This window comes from Oryctolagus cuniculus, chromosome 2 (genome assembly GCF_051225735.1).
Source record: "Oryctolagus cuniculus isolate XC-2025 breed Fujian yellow rabbit chromosome 2, ASM5122573v1, whole genome shotgun sequence".
NCBI lineage: Eukaryota > Metazoa > Chordata > Mammalia > Lagomorpha > Leporidae > Oryctolagus > Oryctolagus cuniculus.
In genome coordinates this window covers 183493213-183500000 of record NC_142868.1, presented here as the reverse complement: position 1 = coordinate 183500000, position 6788 = coordinate 183493213, and the positions used below count along the sequence as shown (strand labels likewise).

The 6788-nt window shown below is 49.1% G+C and overlaps 1 protein-coding gene across 3 annotated transcripts in view; it reads left to right on the top strand.

Annotated features, from left to right (window-relative positions):
- UBXN2A (UBX domain protein 2A) overlaps positions 1-2629 on the top strand; it is a 54539-nt gene extending 51910 nt beyond the window's left edge. For all 3 annotated transcript variants that reach the window (XM_008254795.5, XM_089326773.1, XM_089326772.1), the window contains one exon: positions 1-2629. This exon is cut by the window's left edge and continues 1392 nt beyond it. The gene's annotated coding sequence lies outside the window, so the exon portion shown is untranslated.
- The last annotated feature ends 4159 nt before the right edge of the window (positions 2630-6788 follow it).

Genomic DNA, 6788 nt, shown 5'->3' with positions numbered 1-6788 from the left:
AATATATATATATATATATATATATATATAATTAAACAAAAGTATAAAATATCTATTTTAAAATAACCTGCAAAAGAAAAATAATTAGTAAAGTGGCAGTCCATTTTTGCAAATATCTTTTCTGTTTGACATAAAAAAGATTTGTATGTCTGCTTCTACATTCAATCTGTTGGGATCACACGTCATGTAGCCTCTAAAAAACACTGTACACTCATGAGTGACTAAAACAGAGGGAAATGATGCCTTAGTATTATTATGAAAGTAATCTTGAGTGGTTCTCAGGAACCCCCAGAATCCCTTGCCCACACGTTGAGGATCAGCCCCAAAGCCCAGTGGTTCACAGCACTTCCCACCTAGCCCTGTCCCTGGGATAGTTCCCAGTGGTTCACAGTGCTTCTCAAGCCTTAGCTCTTCCTACTTCCAGCCAGCCCTGTCCTGGGGTAGGTCCCAGGTCTCCGCACTTGTGATCCTGAGTGAGGTGTGTGGTGCAGGAACCACTCTTCAGGAAATCCTGTGCTGAGCTGCTTGGGCCAGAAACTAAATCCTGTTTGTTGGACCTCTTAGGTTTTATCCTTGTCCCCCAGTGTGCTTTTAGACACTAAACGTGGCATAACCTGTGTTTATGTCCTGTAGCATAAACGAGACAAAGCTGGAACACTTGAATGAGGTTTTTAGCAAAGACTCAGGAATAACAAAAGGGAATATATTCATGACTAGGCGAACTGGCTTATATCTTCTTTTGCACTGTTTTAAGAATGCTTCCTTTCCCAACTGCCAGCTGTGCGTGTGGCAGAGGGGTCTTCTTCTTAGAGAAAGGGGGAGGACGAAGGAAGGCCCTTTCCTGTCCTCTGTCGCCCTCAGGAAGGGACAGGTACATAACCGAAAGGAAGTGTTTACTGTCGGTACTGTTTACACAGCAATGCTACTGCCCTCTCAGTGGCGAAACAAAAATGATGACGTTCTGTAAAATAGGAGAGGATGGTAAAAATCAGTGAACTTCCAGACCTAGGAAATATGATTGCTGATATATGTTCAGGATCTGTAAGAAAGTGTGTCATTCCGTCTTATGAGACATTTTCATCTGCATAGTTCTAATCAGTACAGGAGTCCTCATTTGTTTTTGTGGGGGCCTCTCACTGAGACTGTGTCTTGTGTACCTTTGGGAGAGCCTCCGGCTTGTGATTATTTACAAAGACACGTGGGAGGTGCTCTCGTATGGACCTGGAAATATGCCCAGTGAGAGATTCCTACAGAGAAAGATGCATCTTAGCAATAAACCTTCATTTCTTTTAAACTGTGAAAACTTTTCATTAATATGAATCATAATCTCCAAGGTTTTCTAAAGTAATAATCATGTGATAACGCTTTCCACTTGAAAGTTTCCAAGTTGTAAATTAAATGTGTAGCATACTCACAACAGATTCACTTTGAAAAATGTAAACTGAATTTGCCAAGGAAAGTAAGCAAATGTCTTAGGTGGGGAAGATGGTTTTTGACCAAACGGTTGTTTCAAAATCATCATCAGTTCTTTCAGAGTGTTTGCTAGAGCTGATATATAGAGACCCACTCTTTGATTTTACAATTTCTGGTTTAGTGGCTAAATTGCCGTGTATTATCAAGGTTAAAAAGCAATCTTACTCTACATCTCTCATTCAGAGTCTTGTCCTGACGTTTTCAGTGTGTCGATAATGTTTTCATTTATTTCAGTGCCTTAAAGTATTTTGAAGTCTTTAGCTAATGGTTTAAGAGCTGTTCCCCTCAGGATGAAATACTGTCCATTTAAGAGGTCTGTGAAATCATTTATGCTTGTTAGAAAGTCATTACATGTGAATGCATCTCTCACTTCTTTCTGGCAAAGTCATTCAATTGGAAAGTCAACATTTATTTGGTGCCTTTGTGTTAGCCAGTATGACTTTAATTTAACACCAAGAAATGTAAAAGATAAGATATTTTTAATAGCAACTCCATAACGTTCTTTGTGTTTTGAAGTAGTGTGAAGAGTCTTTAGGTGAGTTTTACTCCTTTGTTCTTTGCCTTGATACAAACCATTAAGTGAGAAACTGCTCACCACTCTAAATCCTTAAACAAAAGTGGCTTATTCAGCATGTTAATATTTGCCTTTTTGTCTTTTGTTTTAAATGTATTAATGTATTATTTTGGACACAAATAATTCATATCAACAATGATTAAATGCAGATATGCTAACACGCTCTTTAAGTCACCTCTCACGGAGCGGTTCAGAGGCGGTCACTGCAGGCTGGGCGTCCCGGGGGAAGCACAGACGTCGCTGCGCACCAGCATCGCGCCGCACGCGACCTCATGTGACTGGGCCACGATGAGAGTGCACGTGTGCGAAAAATACTGCATAAAGTTACTTTCAGGCTGTATGTGTAAGGTATATCTGGAACATACATGATTCTCATGCTTAGATTTCTCATTGTTCAATCACCAAAAGCTAAAAAAAAAAAAAAAAAAAAAAAAAAATCCCAGATTTAAAACACTGTGGGCCCAGGCATTTCCGACAAGGACGACTCAGCCCATGTTTTGGTGTGTATCCTTTCAGTTGTTTCTCAGCGCACTGATCGTTGGTTTTGTTTTCATTAAAAGGCAACTGTGTTGGTTAATTTAATCCTGCTATTTGAAATATGATGTATTTCTTTTATTAGGAATTGCCTGAAGAACATACTACCACTTTAAGTAGAATAATAGCTATTGCGGGGAAGTGCCCTTATTTTAATATTTCTATGAAAAATGAATTTTTTTACCTCCTCCTTTTCAAAATGAAGATTGTGATACGACAGAGTACGAGCACAGGGGACAAAGTGTTTCCAGATCTGATGAAAGTGCACGCAGCGTGAGCTACTTAAGGATGCAGTGTCCAAAGAAACTTCAGTTTGTTTTATTTCAAAGGAATTAAATATTCATTCGCCACATGCGTGATCCAGTCCTTCCACTGGAATCAGGGAAACGGGGGTGCCTGTTGAGGAACTGAGGTGTGGAACAGGGAAGGGCCCGCTCTGCTCTGGGCATTGTATCCCTTAGTGTCAGATTGAGCTGTGGCTGAAAATCCAGAATAATGGCTGATTACAAACCACATTTTTATGTTTCCCATGCAGAAGTACAAAGGGAAGCAGTTTTGCCCACCTCATCCTCTGTTGACTGGAGGTCTCAAAACAGCTGCACCAGCACCAGCTGTTGTGTTTGCATCCAACCAATGGGAAGAGGCACACTCCTAACCTGTTGTAGTTAAACAGTTTTATTGTGATGTAATTCACATACCATACAGCTCACCCACTGGAAGTGTACAGTTCAATTCTCCACCATCTGATTGTAACCACTTTCCATGTCCTCTAAAAGCCCCATACTCAGGAGCAGCCCCTCGCTGTCCCCATCCCTGGGCAGCCACAGGTCTACACTGTCTCGAGTTGCTGTTTCTAGGCACATTACAGATGTGCAGTCTTGTGACTGGCTTCTTTGCCTGCTGTCTGTCTTCTTCCTTTTTGTTGCCCGGTAATTGTCCAGGGAATGCACACAGCACACCTTTTACCTGCCCACATGGACATTTGGGTTTCCATGGTTTTGGCTGCTGTATACTATGTTCAGTAATGCTGCTAATCAGCATTTGCAAGTTGCTATGGGAACATATTTCCATTTCTTGGAGGTACAGGCTGAGGAGTGGAATTCCTGATGGGGCCTGCATCGATGGGAAGTGGTACCTCATTGTAGTTATCTAACGACTGAGCTGTTTTTGACGTGCTTGTTGTCCTTTTGTGTCTCTAGAGAAGGATCTGTTCAAATCCTTGGCCCATTTAAAAATTGGATTGCCTTTCTATTGAGTTTGTTATCCCAGTACAAATCCCTTTTACTTTGGAAATGGTTTCCGCCATTCTGTGGGTGGCGTTGCACACAGGTGAAGTTTTGATGCGGTCTAGCTTGTATCTCTGGTTGTGGAAGAAACGGTGGTTTAGCCCATTTTTTGAGGACTTGCTCCTGTTCTGAAAGTTTTATAGTCTTGGCCTGTTATGTTCACATATGCAGTACTTCAATTCCTTGTTGTGAGGTGCGGCGTTTTCCCCTTTAAGGAATTTCTGGGCTGTTGCATTTCCCTCTGGCCGCAGCTTAGTTTCGGGTGTATGGCTCAGGTCCCGGGCATCAGGTTTAGCCATAATCCTGGTCTGAACAAGCTGATGTTATTTGCCCGCTTTCACCCGTGGGGATCTAGGGGGAGGGTAGAGCAGCCCCTCCCTCAGGGCCCCACCCACACGACCCCAAGAAAAATTCCAAGGGACTTGCGAGCCTTTCTCCCCAGCAAATTCTGGTTTCCAGCTGTTTCCCCTCGGAGAGAGGAACCCGTGCACTTTCTTGGTTCGCGCACGCAGGGGGCGACTGCGGGCAGAACGCGTGCGGACCCCAGCGCCCCAGCCTGCCGCGCCCACGTGGCCCGGGAGCCGCCTCTCCGTGCGATAGCGCGGAGGCCGCCTCCAGTCGGAGCTGCTGCGTGCGATGGCGGTGTCCCCTGGACCTGCCCCGGCCGTGGAGGCGCCGCCGCTCCAGCCGGAGCCAGGCTCGGTGAGCGCAAGTCGGGGTGAGCGGGGAGCGGGCTGAGTCAGGCCGGGGGGGGGGGGGGGGGGTGCTGGGCTGGGAGAGGGGCCCGCATGGCCATCCCTCTTGCAGCCCAGCTGGGGGCGGGGTGGGGGTGCCTGGCTCTCTGACTGCTGGCCAAGTGTGCCGGCTGAGAGCAGGAGGCTGAGGAATTGGAGTGCCCTAGGAGAACAGAATGGGAAACCAAGGTCTAGACAAGTGATGCAACTGCTGGGATTTCTCCCACTTGTCAGGTTTCCCAGGCTAGGGCTCTTTCTGCCCGGAGGCCTCAGCCCAGGGGGCCGCTTCCCTCCCCCTGCCTCCAGGCTGCCGCTGTGGGCACAGGCACCAACTCTCCTGGGGCAGTCAGCCCAAAGGTGGGGGGGAGGGTAGGTGGGAGCCCCCAGGTGCCCTGTGTGGAGCCTGCGGGGCACGTGCTGCCAAGGGGAGGCACCAGTGCAGGGGCCTTGGGAACCTCTGCTGAGTGCCACATCCCTGCACAGCGCCATGGTCAAGGCATTCTGTGGCTTCACGGGCCACTTGACCACGGGCACCTCAACCTCCCACCTTGTTTCCGGGCAGGAAGTCAGGCACCTCCGGGCAAAGGACAGCGCTCCCCAAGAAACAGTGGGAGGAGGAAGGAGGAGACCCCTCTGGGGACTTCTTTCCCCGGTGGGAATTTAGAAAATGGGGGTGAAATTTGCGGCAGAGGAAAAACCAACACAAGCAGGGAGGTGCCAGCGCCTAAGTCTCCCACCTCTGCTGAGGACCCTGCCCGGGTCACGCAGCCACAGATGGCAGCTGTCTGGCTGGAAAACTCAGATGCAGGCTGCTGTGCCGGGCTTGGGACTTCAGGAGGTGGAACTGCATTGCATTTGTGCTGGAATTTCTTCTGGGTGCCCTCAAAACTTGTTGGCCCAGTTAGGGGGAAATAAGAGCCCCCGTTCGGGGAGGATTCTGCCTGTTCTTAGGTTTTCTGAAGTTGAACTAGGAACACTCCGGAAAGGAGGACATATCCCAGCCCGAGTGTGGTTTTCCCCTTTGGGTAGGGAGCGTGTGCGGAGGCTGAGATAAAGCCGTATCTGGGCCGTCTCTTCACGAGAGCCTGCTGTGGTGCCCTGCACGATAGGAAGTGGGTGCAGCCACAGTCCTCAGCCCCGCTCCCTCCCCAAGCAGAGGGTGAGTAAAAAGGGGCCCCAGATCGTTGAAGACACAGCACGTTACACGGTGCCTTCGTGGCCATCTACTGCTCCAACCTGTCTGTCCTGAGCACCTCCCGTACACTGAGCCTTGCTCCCGGTGCTGCAGTTACCCTTCATGCTCTCCCCTGCGTGCTATAGGAGAGGCGCACAGCTGAGACTACGGCAGGCAGAGAGGCTGTGGCAGGCTGGGAAGGCCTCCCTCGAGGGTCAGCTCGTGGAAGACGGAAGAGCCTTCCGTACAGAAGGAATGGGCAATGTCAAGGCCCTGAGGCAGCAACAGACCTCGGTCACGTTCAAGGACAGGGAGGCAGCCACCATGGCGGAAGGGGAGCTACTGGGCATGAGGTGGGTGAGCCAGCAGAGGTTGAGTGGGTGGGCTCCTCCAGAGCTGCCCAGGACTTGGGGTGTTCCCCAAACTGACAAGCAGCTGCAGGGTTTAAGCAGAGAGCAGACATGGCGCTGGCACTGGGCAGAGTGGATTGTAGCAAACGAGCAGATGCCACAGCACTCAAGAGGCTCCCAGTGACAGGGCAATTGGAAAAGAGGAATCCAGGATGACTCCAGGTTTGCAGCTGAGCCACTGACCGGCCATCGCATGCAGTGGGGACAGCACTGGGAGCTGGTTTAGACACGGGCTGGAAATCAGGACCCACTTCCAGGTGGAGCTGAGCAGTCAGCTACGTCCTGGACTCTGCAGTTCGCTGCCTGTTCAGGGCTTGCATGCTCATACGCTGGGGCTGGAAACATTGCTTTGTATCTGTGATGGGCTATAAGCAGTCTCTCCAGGAAAAGAGAGAAAAAAGTTGTGTTTTTTCTTTTTCTATTTGTCTCGCGTCCCTTTAGGGTGATTTGAGGGCAGAGTGAAAGAGGTTGCTGGCCGAGTCCTCCCGGCATCGCTGGGACCTGGGAGGGGGTGGGAAGCCATGTTCTGTCTGTGCTCGTGGGGACTGAGTTCCTGTGTCTCCCCAGGCCAGCAGAGACAGCCGCCTGTCCTTCTGTACGAAG